Source organism: Eulemur rufifrons, chromosome 1 (assembly GCF_041146395.1).
Source record: "Eulemur rufifrons isolate Redbay chromosome 1, OSU_ERuf_1, whole genome shotgun sequence".
NCBI classification, from domain to species: Eukaryota; Metazoa; Chordata; class Mammalia; order Primates; family Lemuridae; genus Eulemur; species Eulemur rufifrons.
This window is the reverse complement of record NC_090983.1, coordinates 35941647-35966707: the sequence shown is the minus strand read 5'-3', so window position 1 is coordinate 35966707 and position 25061 is coordinate 35941647. Positions and strand designations below refer to the sequence as shown.

The 25061-nt window shown below is 36.8% G+C and overlaps 1 protein-coding gene and 1 non-coding gene across 3 annotated transcripts in view; one reads left to right on the top strand and one right to left on the bottom strand.

Moving 5' to 3' along the window:
- The first annotated feature begins 8479 nt into the window (after nucleotides 1-8479).
- Nucleotides 8480-25061, top strand: part of SLC39A10 (solute carrier family 39 member 10) — a 63438-nt gene continuing 46856 nt past the window's right edge. Inside the window, exon 1 of one of the 2 annotated variants that reach the window (XM_069469110.1) lies at nucleotides 8480-8532. The gene's annotated coding sequence lies outside the window, so the exon portion shown is untranslated. Of the gene's footprint in view, nucleotides 8533-8747; nucleotides 8804-25061 lie in introns of those variants that run through there. The other variant, XM_069469102.1, reaches the window with a different exon arrangement.
- Nucleotides 21401-21503, bottom strand: LOC138387762 (U6 spliceosomal RNA). The gene has a single exon (XR_011233964.1). It is a non-coding gene; the product is annotated as a U6 spliceosomal RNA (small nuclear RNA).

Here is a 25061-nt window from a genome sequence, read left to right as displayed (position 1 = left end):
TAAATATTTAAAAGATGTGCTTCACTTTCAGTTGAATGTGGAATGCTGCAAAATATAAAAATTCAAATCAAAGATATAAATAGTATCTGAGCTTCACTTCTAAACATAGCTGAAAGCTTAACTAGGTTAAATGTAAATTATTTTTTTATTTCTTCCAAAAAGAGTGGATCTATTTTGGAATGAAGCCAATTAATTTTAAAATTACATTTGCATCACGGTCAAGGTTTGCCCAATTGCCTCACCCATGACCAATCTAACTATATTTTAAAAATGAGTACTGGGCAGAGGTATAAAAGCATCGTACTAGCTAATGTCACCACTAATACATTTTGGTTATCTCAGAACAGCTCCAGCTACAAAGCTACTTTTTATATTTGAAATTCTTACTTAAAATATAGGGAAAAAATTACAAACTACTTCTGGAATCTTATGCCTCAAATTACATTTAAAAATCATTTTTATGTTGGAATATGGTTCCATTCCTTGAACAATATAGGCACTAGGTAGTATATTTTTTAATTTGTATTTATTGCAATGCTTTATTTATTTTTTACTTACATTACTTTTCATTATTCCAAAGAAACTCTACACTCATTACACCTTAACTCCCCATTCCCTCTTTCCACCTCCCACCCTCCAGCCTGTGGTAACCTTTATTCTACTTTCTGTCTTATGAATTTTCCTATTCTAGGTACTTTATAGAATTGGAATCATACAATATTTGTGTTTTTGTACCTGGCTTATTTCACTAAGCATAGCGTTTTCAAGGTTCATTCATGTTGTAGCATGTATTTCTATTTGAGTTCTAAAGCTAATGTTAATGTATTAGCTTGATAAAAAAAAATAAAAATTAAAACAAACAAAACCCTGCAAATATTGCCCATTCTACAGGTATTGAAAATGAAGCTGAATGATCAGGTTAAGGCCACAGGTAATAAATTAGAAGAGCTGGTGTTCAAGTTTGATTCTATGTCCTTGACAGTTCTCAAATTCAATCATTTCACTTTATCCATCATCACTTCTCACATCATCAGTTCTCACAGTAACAGCTTCCTAATTGTTTTATTATTCCATGGCTGCTGTAACACATCACCATAAATGTGGTGGCTTAAGACAATATAAACTTATGATTACAGGGCTACCTTTCTTCTGGAGACTCTGAAGATGAATCTATTTCCTTATCTTTTCTGGCTTCCAGAGGCTACTCACATTCCTTAGCATGTAGCTCCCTTTCCTCAGCAACAATTTCTAACAATTATTTCTCCTCCTCAGTCATAACTCCCTTTCGCTTTCCTCTTCTGCCTCCCTCTTCCACTTTTAGGGACCCTTGTCCTTAATTGGGAAACAATTAAATTGGAGGCATCTAGATGAATTAGGCTAATCTCTCCATCTCAAGGTCAGTTGCTTAGCAACCTTAATTCCATCTCCAGCCTTAATTCCCCTTTTGCCAGGTAGTTTAGCATATTTACAGGTTTCAGGGATCAGAATATGGACATCTTTGGGAGAGAAACATTATTCTGCCTACCAAACTACTCATATTATCTACTTCCCTTCTTGCCTGTGATCATACCTCTTGCTTGCTGAAAATTCTTTAGTGACTGTTATTGCCCCAGGGTAGCATTCAAACTTCTTAATGTGGTACACAAAGGCCTTGCTTACCAGTCCTATCTCATCTTCCTCAATCCCCTATGCCCCAAACACATAACAAGACTATGTTGTTTCAGTTCCCCAAACTGAAAACCGTGCCTTCACTCATCTCATTCTTCTGCCTGTTTGCTCTCCCTCTAGCTCTTTATCTGGTTCTCTCCTACTCATCCTTAAATCAGACTTCAGATGTCACTTCCTGTTGGAAGCCTGAGTGTATCCCCAATTTTTGGCCTTTGCTGCCATTACAAACCATACCTATCTCTAACATAGCACTTGCTAGTCTATACAGTAATTAATTCTTTACTTACCTCCCCCAGCTGGATTATAAACTACTTACGGGCCAGGATTGAATTTTGTTCACCCTTGTATCCCAGCCACTTACCATAGTGGCTTGCACATAACAGAAGCACAAACTTTTGCTTGAAGATATGGCAATCCCTTAATATTTACGTGTCTCTTTTTCCAAGGTAGACTTGCAGAGGTTGTAGATTCATAGCAATTTAAGGACTGAAATGTACCTTTAATCCTCAAAATAAATTTCACTTTAAATCTGCTGGGATATATTTTTCTGCATTCAAACAATTCTTCATTGATTTGCTCATATTTATATTACTAGGATTGAAGTCATTAACACACACTTGATTCTGCCTACTTTTTCATATAACTTTACTGGCATAAATAAATAATTGAACAACTACATCAAATCACCATAAAAGGGGGGGGAGGTTTCAACTGAATATATTAATATAACCAAATTGGCTAACATTCTAATTTAAAAGACTGGAATAAACATCATCCTTGGAATTGATTTAACCTAGTCAAGTTGAAAGATAAAGCAAAAAAGAACAAATGTCCAAAATAGAAATATCTTGATATGTTTTTGTTTTTTATTTATTATTTATTTATATATTTTTTTTAAGAGACAAAGTCTTACTCTGTCACCCAGGCTGGAGTGCAGTGGCATAATCTTAGCTCACTGCAGCCTTGAATTCCTGAGCTCAAAAGATCCTCCTGCCTCAGCCTCCAGAATAGCTGGGACTATAGGCATGTGCTACCATACCTGGCTAATTTTTCAATTTTTTTTGTAGAGATGGGGTAATGCTTTGTTGTTTAGGCTGATCTTGAACTCCTGGGCTCAAGCGATCCTCCCACCTCTGCCTCCCAAAATGCTGAGATTATGGGCCTGAGCTACCTCACCCAATCTATTTTATTTTTTATTCCATTTAACATTACATTTAAAATTTCCATTGACCTGTAGCATTTACAGACTGGGAAGCCACCAGTTTATGGTTCTCCTGATTTTCTTTTTTCTTTCTTTCTTCTTTTCTTTCTTTAATTACTAACATTTTCAGAGAAAGTATTATAGCTTGTAAAAATAGAGACCTGCACACAATCCTAATATAAGAGGCAGGGTAATGCAAGGGTTAAGAACACAGCCTCTAGAGCCAGACTGCCTGGACTGAGATTCTGGCCCTGCCATATGCTATGTGACCACCTCAGTTTTCTTCATCTGTAAAATGGGCATAATAATATCTAACTCACAGGGTTAGTGTAGGAATTAAATAAGTTATATTTAAAGCATTTAAATGGTGCTTGGCACATTGTAAACCGTACAATTTTATGTGTTTAGGGTGGGAAGACAGACTGTAAAACATAACTGCTTAGAGAAAGCAACTGCCATTCTAATTAGAATGAAACTTGGGTGTGATGAAATCACTGGAGGCTGTAGGTGAGATCACCTAGGAGAAAGCAAGCAAGCCAAGGGTGATGGGTCACTCACCGCCGGGCACTGCCAGAAGCGTTCCTCACAAAACATTGGGAAGTTTTTAAAACTTCTTAAAGATGTGTGCTGAAAAGAAGAGGTGGTTTATGGGATTCTATGAAGAATGGAAAAGCAGCTTATTCTATAAAAAAGAATATATGATTCAAGCTTTACTTAGAGATAGTACAAGAAAAATTTGGAAATCTCTATAAGCTACTCTTGTTTTGGCAAATCATTTACTGCCTTCTCTAATATGCAGAACTTTGCTGCATTCTTGGCTGTCAAAATTTTTTAGTAAATAAAGGTAAGCAATATTTGCTAAGGTGAAACAAGTGTGTCTTGATTTTAAAAGATGGTTTTGATTATTTTCATAAATGTCAGTTGTGAAATTGAATCTCATTATTCGTTATCTTAGAAGCCCTAGGCAACATTTGAAATTTGCTCTCACGTGATAACATTTAAAAATGAATTTCAAAATGGATGTATTAATCTCAACCAGTTTAACAAACGAACATTTTTTTAAAAAATATTTACATGGTAACTTGTTGCTAATTCATTTCCATGTTGATAATTTTTCTTAAATCGAAGTGTAATCATCCACAAGTACTTTCCAAATTTGTAATATTTGCAACGTGGATATTTATGCCTATTTTTTCTAATTCCTTTGGACTAGGAGTTAAGTTTTGAAAAGCATTTCTGCTGTGCTGCTAGAGTTCCAAACTATCTGAAATGGCTACCTACCAAGCCTACTGTTTTTCTACATCTTAGTATTCTGTGAGTGAGTGAGATTGGCTAGAAGCAAGATCCGGAAGGTGGCAATTTGTCTACAGTTTTCCTTCTCTCCCTTTGCATCACACTACTCTTAGGAATCTAGATAACTATGTTTTCTCTTTTCTTAGAACTTCCTCTTCAGAAAAGTCCTAAAAAAGTACATACTCCCACGGTAGTATAAAATAAGTAATAAAATGGTAGCGATGTCCCTCAGGGTGAAAGCCTCTTTGGTTTCAAGGCCTAGGAATGAAATGCTAAATGTGGAATTCCAGGAATTGGGGGGTACAGTAAGAGTAGGTTTAGGGTAAGAAGCCTTCCTGACTTTGTCATGTGGACAGATGTGTGGTCTGCCTGTTAGTCTGAGCTTTTTGCTTTTGTTCATTCTCCTTAGCAGGTCTTCCTCTTTCTCTTGAGCCAGTTCTCATTTTTATTTTCTAAAGGACTTGCCATGGTGAATCAGAAGATAAAAGTGTCTCTGTTACTGTCTCTCTTCCAGGAGAGATGCCTGATGCTAAAGGCCTTTGTTTGTATTGCCTTGGTTTGAAACTAAGGGATCTGGCCAGTCTAATGTTAGGATCATCCAGACAAATCATAACAAAGTTATTTTTTCTTCTCTGGGTGGGGAGTTGCTTAAATTTTAGTGTTAATTGTTTCATTTCTCCAATCTATTTTTGTCTCTGCAGATAGCCTGAAACTCAGTTTCCTTACATAAGCCTACCAATTCAGAATGTTCTCACTTGACAGGCACATGGGTCAAATGTGTCTCTCACCAGGGTTTGTATTGGTTTATCTCTCTTCCTTGCCTTTGTATACCCATCTCAAAGTGGTGGGCTCTGTGGAAGAGGGTGGTTTTCTCAGATACACAAGTCTTGTTCTTTAAAAAGGGGCATAAGGGCAGCTGTGCTCTTCTAGCGAGAACATCCATAGACCTCTCAAAGCCCATTTATCTTAATTTTCAATAGTAATAGCAAGCTTTGGTATGTGTCAGGTACTTCCAAAGTGCATTACATATATATTAATTTAATCCTTGTAAGGTAATGAGGTAGGAATTATCCAGGAAACTGAGGCAAAAGTTTTTAGAGTCTGCAAACAATGAGATAATACGTCCATAATTTCTCAGGGGATCAGAAAAAGACTGCCCCATGGGCTCCACCTCCTCATCTTGCCAGTGGGCTTGCCTTGTTAGATGTTATGCAGTACCACAGGTCTCAAAGAATGGGAATGACACGTACCTTTTGCATATCTCTGAAGCTTCAATACCCAGGCTGAAATACATTGTCTCTAAAGATGAATAGGTAGTTATAATTTTGCGGCCTAGGTTTAGAACTTTACCTACATATTGCTGACATCTTCCTTTCCCAGATCTTAAAAACTATTCTGGTACTTAATACCTCCATGCCCCACCACACTGACATGGCAATATGATTTAGTCTTCCTTGTGCTCTTGACTAATGGCCTCTCTCAGCATAAACTTGTTTGAACCAAACTTTTTTGGCCATGTAAAAATCAGAGTTTAAACCAAAGATGAATTTAAGGAGGTTTTTTTATCTTTGGTTATTACTAATCTTGAATCATGGAATGAATGATCAAGTCTAAAAGGTTTGATTTCTTAGAATTAGTCATGTTCTCTATAGATTTCATTAAAGAGTCATATTTTGTTGTGTATGACAACTATGTCCTCCTCTATAAGAGAGAAAAGCCAGGTTTATTGCATGAATTTCCTTCAGTCATAGCTAAAGATTGAGGTATGAAGCATGGTTCTTACTTTCTCTTTTGTAGCTGGTTCTTTTCTAATCCTCTGAGGGGCAAAAAGGCCATCGGATTTATTATATCATGCCTCACAAAGGTAGATTGGTCACATTTAAAATTTTAGATATGTGAAATAATATTGTAACTGAAGCAGTGTGAATAAGATAAACAATGAAAGGCAAACCATTTACACATAATTCAATACTCCCTCTTTCCCCCAGGTACTGAAAATCATTTATACTATTTTTATAGTTCAGATGAGCTTCTTTATGAAGCAAATGAGGTTGCTGGAAAAAAAAGCCTTACACTTTCAGAAAGTCCTATGATTTCAATATATTAGAAATTCCTCACCATAACATATTACTTGTTTATAAAACGGGTAAAAATAAAACAAAAATTCACATGCTATAGTGATATTTTTGCAGCACTGTCCATTTAACTCAGCAGGTGATTTTGTGTAAGCCTGCAAATCATTTTCTGAGATTCTTTTTCCCAGTAGGAAAATTTACATGCTAGTCTGCAATTTAATCATTTATCCTATCTGATAATTTGCTCTAAGCCCCACCCAAATCAGTGTGTATATACTGCATGTGTACGAATGCTTGGGTGAGTTTGTAAAGTGGTAGGAGGCATAGTCTCTATTTGCAAGTAGCTTACCATATAGTTTTATGTAGGGATGGTATTTAAAATATATAACAATTAGTAAAGCATAAGCACCAACCAAGTAGAATAGGAGTCACTAATAAGAGCTGGGTCCATTTTTGCCAGGCATTAACCCTTTAGTTCCTAAAATGTGGAGGTCTGGAGAATCTTGAAGGAAGGGACTGGGATAAGGGTGGGAAGCATAGGGGGATACCACTCAGATTGCAGCTGTTGACCAACTTGCATGGAAGTATTTCAATATTTGATCAATATTTGTACCATGTGTACCAGCTGAACATGATCCTGGTGTATATGTAACTAAAAAAGCAGTGTAAGTATCATAAAACAAGGAATGCAAGTGCTATATCTTATTGATACTTGAAAGAAAGATATGTTTTAAGAGTACTGATAATGTATTCAATAACATAATTATGAGCCTTAAAATATCAGCATAGTTTAGATGCTTTTTTTACAGTACAAAGGATGTACTATAATGATTTTATGAACTGTAAGGATTTTAGTGCTAGAATGAACCTTAGAATTCACTTAAAACAATCCCCTTAACTTATCCATGAATCTGAGGACGATAGCCTTTGTCTCCCACATTTAGTGGCAATAGCTAGATTTGAAATTAGGACTCAGATTTAACCTCTTTCCTCCCTTTGCCAGCAGGAGTGAGGTCCATGGATTGGCTTTCCCAAACAAGAAAAGGAGGATATGATAGTGTCCTGGCAGTCCTTAGGCATTTATTAAGCACCTGAAAGACTCTTTGTAGAGATACAAAACAAAAACAAAATAATCTTCTTCCATGAAGGTATAATATTAATATGTAGAATAGCAGGACTACTTGGCCATAATGAATGGGTTTGGATCCCAACTCTTGTCCCTACCTGCTCTGTGATCTTAGGCGAGTTATTTAATATCTGTCTTGTGCCTTAGTTTCCTGGATAATTCCTACCTCCTGACGTTACAGGGATTAAATTAACATACATGTAAAGCACTTTGGAAGTACCTGACACGTAGCAAAGCTTGCTATTACTGTTGACCATGGTTTTATGCACTCTGCTAGACAGTAGTAAGGCACCCCCCAGAACTCGCTCTCACTATTAAGTAGATTCTGGTTGAATACAGAAACACAGGCACCCCAGGCAGCATACAGATAAGCCTCAACATGTGGATTAAGAGCGAGCCAGGAAGCAGAGTAATGAAGCAAAGGGAAGGTGTCCAGAGCCATCTTTTAAAAAAATGTGGGTTGCTGGTTGCTTAAGAAGAGGGGAGGAAACGATTCAGATGGGAGGTATGGTGTGAAGGAAGGAATGGGAGCAAGAATGAGCACGATGTAGGCAGGAGTCCGTGGAATTGCTTGGCTGGACTCGAGTTTTTGCCGTTGAGTGTTAAGAAATAATCAGTGGAGGAGTAGGAGGTGGTGGAAGACCTTAGAAAGTTGCCAAAGCCTCGAGAATTACTCTGAATGCGTGACATGCTCTCAAGACTCAACTTTTTCTTTTAGGCTTGGAAGACCCACCGTAAGTGTACTTTACAATAAATGGGGTCGGGGGAGGAGTTGTACAAAACACCTAGCACTCGCACTGAATAAATATAAATTCACGTTTGCCCTAAGAGACTGAAAAGGTTACTTTAACAAAGGAGGAGGGATTAATTCGATGTAGATGGTTAACTGGGGTACGGATAAACATGGTAATTTAAAACTCTGAAGCCTTTTGGCTAAAGCGTTTGCGATTAGACCTCCCATTACTCATCCGCCAGCCCAAGGCCTCAGCAACCGACATGCAAAGCCAGGAGAAAAAGCGAGAGGTAAAGGACGCTCCACGCATGCGTTAGAAGCCGCCCCAACTCCCCCGCGGCGTCCTTTCTTGGAACAAAACTAGCGCGGAGCCTTAGAGCTCCGCAGTTTGCGTAGACTCGAATTTCTCATTGCTCCCACTATCGGTGTAGACCTCGCGAGTGGTGCAGTTCCCTTACGCAAGCGGCGTTATTCGAAGCGAACGGCTAGGTGGTGTGTGTACGCCCATAGCGTAGCACCCATAGGCGGACGGGGTGCGGCTGCGCAGGGACCTGAGTGGGCCTTATACGCCGCTAGCGTATCGTGGTGTCTGACGCGCGGCCCTCCGCGACGAAGTTAGCGCAGCCGGCTTTGGTGAATACATGATTTGGTGCAGCCGGGGTTTGGTACCGAGCGGAGAGGAGATGCACACGGCACTCGAGTGTGAGGTAACTATAAAACCCCGATTTGTTTACATTCCCTCCCCCAGAACCGGCCCCATGCGCGGCGGAGACTGCGAGTCCCGGGACGGCGGGGGGGTAGAAAAGGAGAATAGAACCGGGGAGTCGGGGCTGGGTCCCTTGGGGACCCGGGCGCTGAGGTTCCCGCAGCTGCTGCAGTCAGCGGCGGCGAGCCAAAGCAGAGCGCGTGGTGGGCAGCGCGTGGAGCGCCGCGGCTACTCGTGTGCGCTCTGGGCTGCTGCGGGCCGCGGAGTGGGTGGCTCAGCAGCGTCCACCACGCGTGCGGGGCCCCGCGCCCCGCTCAGGGTCCTGCGGAGGGTGGGGGACCCGCGCGGAACGCGCAGGAGGTCGGGGAGTGACCGCTGGGCGGGCGGCGGCGGCGGTTAGGGGGCTGCGCGCGGGCCGCGGGTGGCGTAGACGGCAGAGGCGGGGACCCTGTGGCCGGAGAGTGGGAGGATCTGTAGGCAGGTCTCTGGGGGGCTTGGCGACGAACTCCCCTGGTTCTCCCTCTCTTGGTCTCCTCTCTGGTCTATAATGGGGTCGGTGAAGGGACCCTGGGATGGAGTCTCGGTGCCGCTGTTCCGGTACCAGGAGGCTAACGGACGGCGGCGCCTCCTACTTGTTTTCTCCCTGACTATCTGGAAAGCCGAAGCGGAGCGCGGGGGAGTTAACATTTCAGTCTGTTGGGGTTCCTGGAGCTGAGGGCCAGGGTGGCGCTGGGTTGGTTGGGGAGGCTGGGTGGGTTGGAGGTGGCGCGGCCACCCGGCTTTGTTTCCGAGGGCCCTGAGGTGGAGAGCGATGTGGGGCGCGGCTGGGGGAGCGCGTAGGGGAACCTTTGCGGACCCCCCCCTCTCTGGGTCTTGGAATCTGCTGAACTCCTAGCCTCTCTCTTGGGATCCCCCCTAGCGCCCCATCTAAGAAGGGGGCCTTGCGAGGGCGTGGGCGACATGACGTTGAAGGTCTTCCTGTGGCTTCTGCAAAGAAATGTTCACGTGGGCGCCTGTCCACATGGGCTGTCTTTAAGGAGCTGGGCATGAGGAAGAAATACCACAGCAGAACCCTTGGTCCTCAGTTGGAAGGATTGTTCCACTCAAGTACCTGTTTTAAGCAATAGTGACGACACAAAACACATTAAGTTAAAAAAAAAAAAAAAAAAGACCGCAGGTTTATACATTTTTTTTTTTTTAACTTTCATTTATGTCTTTTTCTGGTAAGTCCTAGTTTTATTTTGGAACTGAGTCATTCTTGGAGCAAAAGTAGCATGTAGTTTACATTTACATTGTGTTTCTGGATGTGTACCTAAATTCTACATAATTAGGAACAAGTAATGGAAAAGATGTAGATTTAGAATTTATGTTAGTTGTGGTATGCAGTTGAAAGCGTTATCTCAGGACTCTTGTGTACTGTTTTATAATTGAAGCCCCTCTTGTACAACTATTTGAATACCTTACTATGAGTCAGTCACTTTTTCTAGACCTTGGGAATCCATGGCAGACAACCCATATCCTGCATGCACTGAATGTTACAGTAGTGTTACCAAAAGTTCGGCACTTGTCCCTGAGGCTGCACAGAAGAATGAGGACAAGTATTTGAGAAGGAAACACATACATAGTATCAGTGTTAAGTGCTATGAGGTAAATAAGTGCTGGCAGGGGTTTTTAACTATTTTCTGTGATGAACCTCAGAATGATGGTTTTAAATGAATGAAATACCTAACAGATACCAATTGTATTGAAGTGTAGTTATCAAGATGTTATTTATTTATGAAGTAATCCATGCAGTGAAGCATTAAATATCAAGAGTAGTGGCTGGTCTAATAATGACTGATTTCAAAGTAGTGAAGACTAAATGATCTTTACATAACTTAAATTTATTTTAAATGCTTTAAAGAATTTTAAACTTAAAACTTCTGTAGGTACTTCATGTTAACGTAATTTTTGCTTGCATTCTTAATTGAAGGAATAAACTAAATGTCAAGGTTAATTAAAATTTAAGATTCACCTTTTTTCCCCTATCTGTGTTTACAAACCTGAATTCTATCCACAGGCCACTTGATAAGAACCCCTGTGCAAGAATGACTTTGGTGCGGCTTTAAAAGTGGTTAGGAGAGACCTCTTATGAGGTGACATCAATAATACATTGCATGATAACTTATGCTATTAATAGTTTTTCCCTTTATATTCCACTAACGGCTTAAAAGGTAACATGGTTCTTTCCCTTTTTTGAGCACCTGATTTGAAGTACATTGAGGAGGCCTCAAATTTAGTATGCAAGTACTACACTTGTCTTTTAAAAGTGATTTATGGAGACAATAGAATATAGGTATTATAGCAAGGGAAATTATTCAACAGCTGAGATCATTTGCTTTTAATTAGAGAAGTTTACCTTGTTAATATTATTCTATTTCCCCCTCCTCCCTCTGCCCTCAGTATTGGAAAAAATTTGGAGCTTTGGAGTAAGTTTCAAAACCTTAATCTACTGTTACCTAGTTTGGTTACCTTGAGCAAGTTGCTTTATCTTGATTTTTTTATCTGTGAACTTGAAGTACTAAAAAACCTACCTCATGGGTTTACTGTGACCATTAAATGAGATAATGAACCTAAAGTGTTAGATTCTTAATTCATTTTACCTTTCTTCTTTTTTAACATAGAGACAGGGTCTTGCTCTGTTGCTCAAGCTGGAGTTTAGTAGCCCAATCGTAGATTACTGTGACCCCAAACTCCTGGCTCAAGCCATCCTCCCACCTCACCTCCCAAAGTGCTAGGATTACAAGCGTAAACCGTGATGCCTGGCCCCCTTCTTTTTCTACATGCAAACGTTTCAGTTCTTTAATTAGTTGTTGAAGGACTTGCTTTCTCTTTTTCTTTTTCCCTGATAACTTGATTATCCCCAGAATGAGGTTTGGTGATTTCCATTGGGCCTTTGAGGGGACACAGTTATCCTACTATTTTTATATCATTACTCGTGTAATACCCATAGAAGTTTTTCCTGCTTCTCTTGCATTTCATAATTTATGATTACATATATATATCTTATTTTCTCTTCCAAACTAAATTTCTCGAGAGGGGACATACTCCACAGCTTTTTGTCCCATGCAATTCATGACACATTTATAAATTTGCAAGGCTTGTTTGTCAAGCTCTTTAATCTAAAATGCTAATTGAGTGAAACCAAACTTAAATTTTGCATTAACCTAAGGAAATACTTTGGATAAAAATATCAGCCCTTATTTATATAGTGCCTACCTCAAGAATGGAAATGCCATGAGTTTTGTTTTATATCGAAGGGATATTACTAGTGCATTTTAAACTGATATTCACAAGTCAAAGATGGAAAAGAAAGTACACAGTAGGAAATGGAAGAGAAATGTAAACAGTCAAAACAAAGTTTTTTCCTTTGTAATAGAAAAAACAAAAAATATATGATAGCTTAAAGTTTGCAAGTCAAAACTGCCCAGTTTAAACCTCTACAGTTTGATGCTGCCCTCTAGCGTTTATTTTGCCTAGAAATTTTCTTCACCTTCACCTTTTCCTAAAACAAGATACTATTTAAATTACAATTAGATTTCTTAGTGCTATAAATCTGGTCTATTTTAGATTTCCTCCAACCGGTTAGGGCTCTACTAAGATGGACATAGTCTTTGAATTGGTTAATTTTGATTGCCTTTAGCCCCCAGTTTTCCAAATAAGGGGTGAATTTTGGATGGAGATAAAACAGTACAGTGTTACCAGGTAACCTTGCAAAAATATATGTGGAATTGTCAAACAGGAAGAGGGCAGTATGTTAGAAATATATGAAGTTAGCCATGTGTATGAATGACAACAATTTTATTAATTTAATCAGAGGGGGGTGTGTCTCCTTATCTTGGAAAGAGTGATATAAAAATCTGCTTCCTGGCTTAGTTTAGTCCCATTGTATTGTTTTGACTGTACTGATAATAAAGTTTGAAAATGTTAAATTCACATTGTGAGCTTTTTTATTTGTTTTAAACTATGAGTTTTATATAATGATTTTTGAAAAACAGAAAGTCTCAAGGATCTCTTCATAACCCATACGATTTCCTATAGTCCTTCATGTAAACTCTAAGGTTTCATTCAGATTATACCAATTATCCATATTGCAAACATTTTTCCTTTTTATTCTTTGTTCATAAATTCTATGGGTGGACCACACAATGACTTTTAGATTTTTCTAAAATAACCAAATATATTCTCAAACAAAAATTACCCAGAAATTCAAAAGTATGTTCAGTAGGTATGAAGCAAGATGCAGCTGAAATTGTAAAGCTTAAAATAATAATAGCATTATTGAAATTATTTCTAAACTGACTGCCTAGGAGACCACACATAATGTTCAGATGTGTTAAAACAGAACACAATTTACTATATCACATAAATTCAGTGTCAGAGTGCCATTTTTCTATTATCATAATGTACTAAGGATTTTTTAGATTGCCAGATATAAGGATTGGCTATTTAATAGATTTTAAATCTTAGATTTTTCTTGTTAAAAGATGTTAGAATAGGATGCTGGTGGTGGTGATTTTATAGGTGGTGACTATAGGTTTGCACAAGTATAAGGGTAAAATCTAAAATTTTGTTCAAGTAATGTTTAATTTATTTTCGCAATGGAAAAATGGTACATGATTTTATACCATTTTTATAATTACATTGTGTAATTACTCATCATTTTTTATATATTTTGCTGCTGAAAGGGAGGTATCAGGTAATACTTAACCTCATATTAACATTTCTAACAGACATAATTTTACCCTTAATATGTACCCTACTTTTAGGGACCACCCATCCCATTCAGAAAAGGTTTTCAGGGATTAGAAAAGTAAGGATGTTATAGGAAGTGACCTTATCTTATTAATATAATAAGAATATGTACTTTCATAAGGCCAGAAGTTTTATTATAATAACTACAATGAACTGTCAAAGAGGTTAATTTTAATCCTCTGTAATTATCTAAGACTTGTCAGTGATCACTCTAGGTTTAGATTTATATTCATTCAATATAGGAAGTAGAAAATCTCAGTCACTTTTAGTGTAGTGAGAAGGTCACAAAGATACATATCCTTTTGTGCTATTACTTTAATATCTAAGTAAAAAGAAACCATTTCAGATGTGCCCTCATACCTCTGTAAACATTTTTCTAAATTCATTTTTATTATATATTCTGTGAATTTTTTTTTTTTTTTTTTTTTGGAGACAGTGTCTTGCTCTGTTGCCTGTGAATTTTTGAGTTTTAATGGTTCCCCCTAGAATTATCTGCTGAATTCATATATATTTGTATATTTTTAATGTGTAGATTAAGTCGGGTCAGCAGACTATGGCACACAGGCCAAATATGCCTGCTTTTGTAAATTATTGGAACATTGCTTCCTCATTCATTTAGGTATTGTCTATAGCTGCTTTTGTAAAATAGTAGAAAAATGTTCAGTCATATGATCAATTTGTAGTTAATAATGTGAGTTCTCAGGTTTTCTTTATCTAAATAGTATAGAAATTTTTTTTGTCTCTTCTCCCTTTCTATTTTCCTTCTACAGGAAAAATAGACCTTTATTATTATTTTATAATTAGTTTTTTTAAAATTTTGTCTTTTTTTTTTTTTTGAAACAGGGTTTCATTCTTGTTGCCCAGGCTACAGTGCAGTGGCATCATGATAGCTCACTGTAACCTCAGACTCCTGGGCTTAAGCAATCCTCCTTCCTCAGCCTCCCATGTAGGTGCGTGCTATTATGCTTGGCTAATTTCTCTATTTTTTATAGAGACAAGGTCTGAGCTCTTGCTCAGGCTGGTCTGAACTCCTGGCCTCAAGCAGTCCTGCAGTCTGCAAAGTGCTAGGATTACAGCCATCACACTGGATCAATAGCACCTTTATTATGCTTGGAGTTGGAAAAGGTATAGGAAGCCGTTGGCCATCAACTTTGGGTTACCACCTAACTCTGCCTCACTATGTATATATTACTTCTGTAGCTTTTCTCGCAGTTTATCTTCTCTAATTGAAAAGTTGATTGTGTCTTCCTTGTAACTCTCTCAAAGCAAAAACTGTATCATATTTATTTTTATGCTTCTCCTTGCCTCTGTCCTCTTTGCCTTACCCTGTCCTCCTTTTTCTCTTCTCCCACTCCTCTCATAAAGCAGTTCATAATTGTAGGCCTTTGAACAAATGTTTTAGTATATTACCTCTGAGTCTACCTCTACTGAAGATGAATCCTTAACACTATTTTGTTTGCATGTGAAGAAGTATATTTCGTACTATGTCATAGAGGAACATAGCCTCCTGATGAAGGGAACTATGGAAAGATTGATTTATATACCTTTCAATATAAATGGAATAATATATTTTTTATTACATTGTAAATGAGATCAGCAAAATGATATAATTAGAAAAATATCTTATGTAATTATAATATGCTATTTAATTGTAACATAATTATATATAAAATTATATATAACAATTGTATTTTGTATTATATGTAATGTATACATTATAAAGCAGTGAGATCATATTTTCTATTCCCATGGACCCTTTTTTAGACTATCATCTGAATTCATAACTTGTTAATGTTTGGAATATACTTTTATCTTTTTGAGATTTTAGTTTTAAATTAGGATATTCTAGTTTTTTCAAATAAAGAATTCAGTATATATAACCTGTTTAAATATAAAGTTTATTTTCTTTAATCATATAGTTTTTAAAAACTGAAGAAGGAAATCAGAAAGGTTTGGTAAAGTGAAATCACTGAAAGATATTAATATATTAGGAAAAAAATGTTCTTTTTTATTTTATTTATTTATTTTTTTTGAGACAGAGTCTCACTCTGTTGCCCGGGATAGAGTGCCATGGTGTCAGCCTAGCTCACAGCAACCTCAAACTCCTGGGCTCCAGCAGTCCTTCTGCCTCAGCCTCCCTGGTAGCTGGGACTACAGGCGTGTGCCACCATGCCCAGCTAATTTTTTCTATATATTTTTAGTTGTCCAATTAATTTCTTTCTATTTTTTTAGTAGAGATGGAGTCTCGCTCTTGCTCAGGCTGGTCTTGAACTCCTGAGCTCAAACGATCCGCTCGCCTCGGCCTCCCAAGTGCTAGGATTACAGGCGTGAGCCACTGCGCCCAGCCAGAAAAAAAATGTTCTTTAAATTCACTGTACTTATAATTTCATATCATATGTAATTTATAAAACAAACATTAAAGCTTTTCCTATGAAGATTTTTGCCTAAACATAACTACTTGAGAGCATTATTGAGGCTAAAACAAAAAGTTTTTTAGTTAACTGATAAATGTTTTAGTGTTGGATATTAGTTTAATGGACATTTTTCTTTTTCCTAAGAAAGAAGTGGATGTGAGGAGGTCTTCCTTAGGGGTCTTACTATTTTTAATTATACCTTTTTTTTAAAAGAAGAAAATATATATTAAATATGGGGGAAAACCTCTTAAATTTAGAAATCATAGCAGAAATTGCAAAGAAATCAATAGGTTTCATTGCATGTACATGAAAACATCTATACATAAAGGGAAAACATTGTAATCAAAATAAAAAGGCATGAAACAGAACTGAAGGTATTTTGCAGAAAATACCCAAGTCATACGTTATATAAAAGCTCATATACATTGATAAAAATATGGAGACATCAGGAATACTTTTAAAAATATAAATTAAAAATAAGAGAATATCTTTTACTTATTTCAAAATTGATAATACTGAGTGCTAATGAGAGTGCTTTGATCATACTGCTGGTGGCAGTATAACCAAGCTTAATTTCTCTAGGAATCAATTTGGAAAGTGTGTGACAAGACCTGAAAAGTGTTAAAATTTTTGTAGTCTTTCCCCACATCTTGGAATTAATTCCAAGCAAGTAACCAAAAATAATACCACAAATTAGAATTCAAATATTTGCATATTGTGATTAAAATTGCAAACAAATTCTTGTGAAAATCTTTATAAGTAATTCATTTCCTTTCACACATGACATAATAAGATTTTATTGGTTTGTCAACTACAGTTTTTTAAATTTATAATTGCTAACTTTTAGTTTTTTTATTAAAAGTTATACATGAATATAGTTTGAAGAATCAAATAGTTCCGTGAAGTTTCTTAGGGAAAAGAAAAAAAAAATCAGTCCTGTTTCCTCCTTTCATATTCTTCTGCCTGAGATATAGGGAACCCTTTTAGTTCCTTAGTTGATTATTTTGCTGTTCATCACCATATTTCCAGATAACATGTTCATTATTCATTGTTGATTTTTCAGTTTTATTCATTATTTAATGAAGAATGACTTAGTGCTCTTCCCACTTCTCTGCATATCTTCCCATTTCCTATAGTCTAGTTTCTCAGTACAATTGTAATTTTGTTTTAGAACAGTATTTAATATTATGTTTATGATATAAATGTTACTTACAACTGAGGCATTGTAATGAACTATTACTTTTCCTTTCCTGTACTTTGTTTTTTTCTGGCATTAATAATTTTTTTTTTTTTCTATGTACCTGTATATCGAAATCTACTCCAGCTCTGTGTTCCTGAATGTAGCTCTGCAAGGAAGGGGAATATGGTTAAGAATCTGTGTTCAAGAATTTATGTAATTTTCTTTTCTTATTTAAGAGACCGGGTCTCACTCTGTCACACAGACTGGAGTACAGTGGTGTGATCATAGCTGACTGCAGCCTTGAACTCCTGGTCTCAAGTGATCCTCCTGCCCAAAGTGCTGGAATTACAGACATGAACCACTGTGCCTGGCCAATGTAGTTTCTTATGTATTGGACATTGTTAAACTTGGTAATAAAGATGTTATTGGATTGGTAATTGATAGTCAAATTGGTAGCTTGCTAGTAAAAATTAAGTAGCTTTGACATTTGAATTATACTTTTGTAAGAGCTAAATGGCTGAACAGAGTCATATTACTTTATTCAATAATTAACAGGACCTTGATGGCTTAAAATAATTACAAGGACAACTAAAATTAATTGGATAGAAAGCTTCCCTGGTGGGGAAGAACTAGCCTCTGTGTTGTCGGCAGCATCGGAAATTATCAATGTTATAAAAAGATTGTCTTGGAGATTCTGTGATTATTTTTTCCGTCTGACCTCATGGAAAAGAAGGGTTATTTTAACTGGCAGTTCTTTTGAATGGCAAGCTGGTATAGAATCATGGATGTGTACCAGTGACAAGATGCTGAATAAGGAAAATGCAAAGGGAAGAGTGAAGATGGGTGGCATGATAAAGATTTGAGGCAGGGGGACAGTAGTTATTTTTAGAATGAAGGCAACTTCCAGTGATGAGAGGAAGGAGAATACCGCTCTGCAGGTTGAAGGGAGGAGGCATGCGTATATAATTCAGGTCTTAAGGTTAGCATTCTCTAAGTCCTCTTCACGATGCATGTTATCTAGGTTTATGTGCATGTGGAATGGAAAGACATTGAAGCCTATTTATTGAAAGAGTAACTAAAATTGTAAACATTTTAGTAGCTTCAAAAGGCATCTCAAAATTTAGTGACTGATAAAGGCATCATAGCTAATGCATTTACTAATCCTGGATGTTCTTTGTATACACAAATAGCAGAACAGACATAGCAATATTATAGGTAGCTTTCTACTTTTGGTTCCAGGTTTCCTGTGACGAAAGGTTGAAAAGCAGAAATCCAGCTAGTTGTATTGATATTTCACGAGAAAATGTCAATATAGATTGGATGTGTTGTTGATTGATTTGGTGCCTTAAATCAAGGTGTAGATGTTTATTTTCTCTCTCTCTTTTAAGTTAGTGAAACAGGAGAACCGCTAAATTATGCCCAGGCTCAATTAGCGTGCATTTGCTGTTTTTATATGAATGAATCTCAGTGGAAAGATTAGGGATGGCCTAAACTGTGGGGATTTTTTGGTTTTTTTGAAGAGTTGTGTTAGCATTCCAAACTGTGAATATGACTTTAATAGATTAGATAGCTGGTGAAGTGAGGGGGACAAAAAAGTAAACCGTGAAGCTATGAGAGGATTTTGTGATTCCTGCTGAGAACTCATTACTGCAATACTTTTATCCTTTGAATAATTTTATAATGTCATTGAAACTGTTAATTTGTGGTGAGTCTTTCCAACCTCTCAGGTCGTGGATGTGCTAATGCTGCATGTGCTCTCAGAATATTTTGTTAGCATTCTTTCAAAGGAGTCGCAGTAAAGAGACTCCGCCCCCACCCCCCGCCCCCCGGTTCTATACTTTTTGTAATTTAAGTGAATGATACATAATACCACATCTAATAATAGCAATACCCTTAGGTTAATATACTTAATTGCTTTACAAAGCAGTTTCATATACGTTAGTTTTATTGGTAGATAAGTGCAAGTGTTATTTCCCCTGTTCTGTAGAGAGGAAACAATGGCAGTGCTGGGATGACAGGGGTTTCTGATTCCTGGTTTTATGGTACATACAAAATACTGTATTTGGATATATTAGAAATGGTGATGGAATTCAAATTATATTACTATTAATAACCTGCACTTAAATAGCATTTACATACTACAAATATTTTAATAATATAGAAAAATAAACATTTTACTACTTAAAAATATGTACATTATTTTATTTGGTTCTCATAGTTACTGTAAAATGGAACAGCGGTTAACATTCTCACCTTATAAGTAGTAATAAGACTTAAAGAGATTAGGTGTTTGCCCAAGAACTCATAGCTAATAAGTGAGAGTCAGCTGTCTGAAATCTTTGACTCCTAGACAAATGTTTCTTCAGTATGCATACAGTCTCATTGGTGCTCCTCACTTAATTCTGTGTGTACCATTATTAAATTACAGATGTAAACTAAATTGTTACCTAACTACCTACATTCCTGTCAAGATAGATAAAGATTGATGAAGCCATTTGTGGTATAAATACCGGTTGTATTTATACAAATAAAACTGATTTCAACCATTATTTGAAGAAGTCCTGTAATGAAACCCTTAAAAAACGAAGTCCTTTATAAAATTAGGGAACTGTATATATTGAATAAATATATTCACAGTGTTCTGGTTTTAAGATATACAAGTTTGCTGGTATGGGTTTTCACATTGTTTACTTAAAGCATGGTACACCTATATAATCTAGGATGAGAATTTTAGTGATTTCTCTTTCGGTTTCTACCTCACTGACCTTCAAAATACCAATCTGGAACATTGAAAAGGCTTGTTGTAAAACTTTAATAAGCAACTGATAGTATTTTTTCCAATGATTATTAGCATATTGTGTGTGTATACACACATTAGGGTGTGAGAAAGAGAATTGAGATACAGATACTAATGTTATCGAAACTGCAAAGGGGTGTTGGCCTAGGTCTGGTTGCTGAAAGCACAGAATAACCAATTGCAGACAAGAGAATTGCCAAGGAAGGAAGGAAATTTTAATACGAAGGATGTCTTGTGGAGAATGGGAGAAGCCTGGGCTTTTTAAAGAGGAAACTAATGAGGGGCTACCTATATTTTGGCAAGTTGTATTGAAATTAGCAAGGGGCATGTGTTTGGAGCGTGCTACTAAAGGATGGTGAGTCTTGGCATCAGAAAGTCTGTCCAGGGGCCTTAACTTCTTTGTCTTGCAGAAAATCCATTATTTCTGGGAAACAACTCAAAAAGTCAAGTAGTTAGTTAAGGGAAAGGATTATAAAAAATCATATAGGGGATATTGAACTTTGTTTATAGAGCTGGTTACACTAACTTCTGGTTCTGTCATTTAGTCTTCATTTTCCTTTAAAAAAAAATGCCCTAGAGAAGTTCATTGACCTCTTCAGAAATAGGAACCTAGCGTTAGAAATAGGATTATTTTAGTATTTGCCAGTTATTTTTCTTATTATGTCAACCTGTCATTTTGTTAAGTAATGGTATTCATGATGACTTTGTTTTTTAATATTACCAAGTAATATTAACAGATAATTTCTTTTCCCTTTAAAAAAAAGTCTTTGTAGTATATTTTAGATGGGTTACTTTAGTAAATATCTTGTAATGTTTGGTTTTAAGATATACAAGTATGCTGGTATAGTAGAAAGAGCCCATGACTTTTAAGTCAGGTGAATGCCACAGACTTGAAATATCATCTTAATCATGTTGGTTACCTTCCCTGGGATTCAGATTTCTTATTTATAAAATAAGATTATTTAGCTATATACATTTAAGGGTATTGTTATCTTAAATTTTGTATATTTCTATTATGTTCATCAGTAGGAAGTGAAAGACAATCATCTTTTTCGAAACAGTATCTATAGGAAAATTCTGTAATGTTAACCATTAGTGTATATTCCTGAATTTATTCTTGATTTGAGGTATTTAATTTTATTTAAAAATTTTAATATTTGTGACTTGGCGTTTTATACAGTAAGAACTACAATAGATAGCCTGTAATTAGAGATTTTTGTAAGTCTTTATAGAAGAATTGGCTGTGGAAAATATCAGCCCTTATTCCTTTCTTATTTAATTGACAAATAAAAATTGATATATTTATCATGTACAGCATGGTGTTTTGAAATATGTATACAGTGTGGAATGGCTAAATCAAGCTAATTAACATATGCATTTTTCACATAATTTTTTTTTATGGTGAGAACATTTAAAAATATGAAATGCTTCAAGAATTTGTGTGTTATCCTTGTGCAGGGGCCATACTAATCTTCTCTGTATTGTTTCAATTTTAGTGTATGTGCTACTGAAACACACACACCAATTCGAGAATCTTGTTAACCTTTAAGTATAACCATGTATTTTGTTAAGCAAGATCTTTTGGTTACCATAAATGCCTTTTTTTCTGTTAAAAATGGATTTTCTACTACAGTATTTTAAAGAATGCATATGAAAACAGGTGAAATTATAATAAGGTCTGTAGTTTAGTTAATATAGTATTATATCAATGTTATCAACGTCAGCCTCTTGGTTTTGCAATTGTACTATGTATAATGTAAGTTATAATCATTGGGGAAACCTTAGGTAAAGGGTATGTAGAAACTAAACAATTTTTACAACTTCTTGTGAATCTTAAATTATTTCAAAATAAAAAGTTAAATTTATCTTTCATGATTAAGTGTGGATGTTTCTAGAAGCTGCATATTATTGATTTTTCTAATTGAAAGTTGGAATAAATGTTCTTCATAAAGGGATTAAAAATTAACCTTTGGTTGAAATATAACAGCTACAGAATACAGCTAAATGTTAAGTGTAAAACTCAACCAATTTTCATGGAAAAATTACACATTCGTGTAACCAGCACCAGGTAAAGAAATAGGACACTAACAGCAACCCAGAATTCTTTTCATGATTCAGTCCCCACACCAAAGTATAACTGCTATCTTTACTAAATATGTAGTTCTGATATTCATGTTAAATACAGGAGAATATTAGTGAACTTCATTTGTTTTGCATCCAAAGCAAAATATTTACATCAGAAATAGTATAATAATTAGCACAATGATTAAATTGCCTAATTGTAAATTAACCCCATTCTTTTTTTTCTTTTCTTTTTATTTTTTTGAGACAGCATCTTGTTCTGTCACCCTGGCTAGAGTGCAGTGGCATGATCATAGCTCACTGCAACCTCAAACTCAAGCGATCCTCCTGCCTCAAGCCTCCCGAGTAGCTGGGACTACAGGCGTGTACCACCATGCCTGGCTAAGTTTTCTAGTTTTTGCAGAGTCAGGATTGCGCTTTTGCTTCGCTGATCTTGAACTCCTGACCTCAAGCAAACCTCCTGCCTCTGCCTTCCAGAGTGCTAGGATTACATCTCGCCTGGCCCACCCCAACTCTTAATGTAGAAATTACACAATGACAGAGTACTTAGACTTTTAACTGTAATGATATATTGGAAACAGACAGCAAAAGATGAAAATAAATTGTGATGGCAATTGCTAGTTTTATCTGAATCTATTCTTCCATTGCTTGTCAATAGGATCATATATCAATCTCTACAGCACCTACTACAAGTTTTGGGTAGAGAGCTGATTTGAAAGAATATTTTCAATTATAAAAATAACATTCTCAATGAAGAAAACTTGTAAAACTGTGAATCACAAGAGATAAAATAGAATATTTTGGCTAGGGCAAAGCTGAATCCTCTAAGGGCCAATATTTAGGGCTGAATGGTATATGGACTTGCGATATTTCTGTCTCCACCCCGGAGATCCTTTTTGTACTGTGGATAGAAAAGAATTTGTAACTGCCATTGGAATGCTTGGGGTGCTCTGTAAGTTGTAGGTGTGACTATATTTCCTGGCCTCTTAGCTGATTGAGGCCATGTGACTAAGCTCTTGGAGTAGAATATGAGGGGAAATAATATGTGCAACTTCTGCTTTTCTTGCTTTTGAAGAAGAAATTTCTGAGCTGTACTTCATTGTTTTTCTTTTCCCATTGGTTAGAATAGCACCTGTCTAAGGCTGATAGGTCTCTGAATGACCGGAGCAGAGCTGCCCTCAGACCTAGAGTGGTCATCTTGGCCTGTTTTTGAGAGAGAAAAAAACTTACTCATTTCGCATCAGCCTAGCTCACAGCAACCTCAAACTCCTGGGCTGAAGTGATCCTCCTGCCTCAGCCTCCCAAGTGGCTGGGACTACAGGCGCGCACCATCATGCCTTGCTAATTTTTTCTATTTTTAGTAGAGACGGGTCTCACTCTTGCTCAGGCGGTCTTGAACTCCTGGACCTCAAGCAATCCTCCCTCCTCAGCCTCCCAGAGTGCTAGAATTACAGAGCCTGGCCCATAAAAACTTACTCATTTCTTCAAGCCACTGTCTTTTTTTTTTTTTTTTTTTTTTTTGAGACAGAGTCTTGCTCTGTTGCCCGGGCTAGAGTGAGTGCCATGGCGTCAGCCTAGCTCACAGCAACCTCAAACTCCTGGGCTCAAGCAATCCTTCTGCCTCAGCTTCCCGAGTAGCTGGGACTACAGGCATGCGCCACCATGCCCGGCTCATTTTTTTCTATATATATTTTTAGTTGTCCATATAATTTCTTTCTATTTTTAGTAGAGACGGGGTCTCGCTCTTGCTCAGGCTAGTCTCGAACTCCTGACCTCGAGCGATCCACCCGCCTCGGCCTCCCAGAGTGCTAGGATTACAGGCGTGAGCCACCACGCCCGGCCAAGCCACTGTCTTTTGAGAGAGATCTCTTTGCAATAGCTGCTTGGCCTATGCTAACAAAGTGCATAGTTCATCTAAATGATTTAAGCATACATTTGCTATAGTAGTTCTACACTAAAGTTGCAAAGTTAATGAATGATTTACTTAAAAAAACACTTATCACAGATTTTGTTTGTTTGTTTTAAGGCAGAGTCTTGCTCTGTTGCTCTGGCTAGAGTACACTAGTGTCAGCATAGTTCACTGCATCCTCAAACTCAAGCCATCACAGGCATGAGCCACCACATCCAACCTTAGCACAGGTTTAGTATTACATCTATAATGTCACTCATGTCCCTGCATTCCTATGATGTTTTCTTGAACGTAAGTGATTATAGTACTGAAGATATTTAGAATCTTTGCAGTAAATAGAGTACTATGTGTTTGAAAAATCGAATCAAGTGACAATTTAAAGCACATATAGACCATCCATAGTTTTTGTGTTTCATGGAGTCATTTATTTGATGTTGTCTGATCTATATATGGATGTTTTATTTCCACCACTAGTACCTATTCATTTGACAGTGAGATAATGTGTGCTAGAGAAACCTCACAGCATAAATGGAACAATACTCGCTCAGAATATCACTTTTAACTAGTATTTTCTAATGTAAAACCAAGGTAACTGCAGGGATTGTCCCATTAGGAGCTAAAAGGATATGTATCCTTTTTTGCTTAATAGTGATTGGTCTTAATCGCCTGTGCCCTTTCATCTTCATTAGTGTATAAATAAAATTGATATATTTTAAATGGGGAGTTTATCCATGAGACTATGTAAGAAATTCAAGTGTTTGGATTAAAAAATCTCAAACTTAATGTAGCTTTGGAATTAATTTTATAAACTATTTTTAAAAATTCTTAACCCATATATGCTACATATGATAATACAACCTAATTTATTCAGATAATCTTAGCATTCAATTGACTTCAAGTACCATTTTAAGTAAATGGGAGTGTTTGGTAATTTATTTGTATAGATAGTCATTCTCAAATTGACTAGCACAGCTGGATAAATCATTGCTGGGCCCTACCCAAGAGTTTCTGATTTAGTAGGTCTGGGTAGGGTATAAGAATTTTCATTTCTAATGTTCAGAAGGCTTCTGCTGCTTCTGTAAC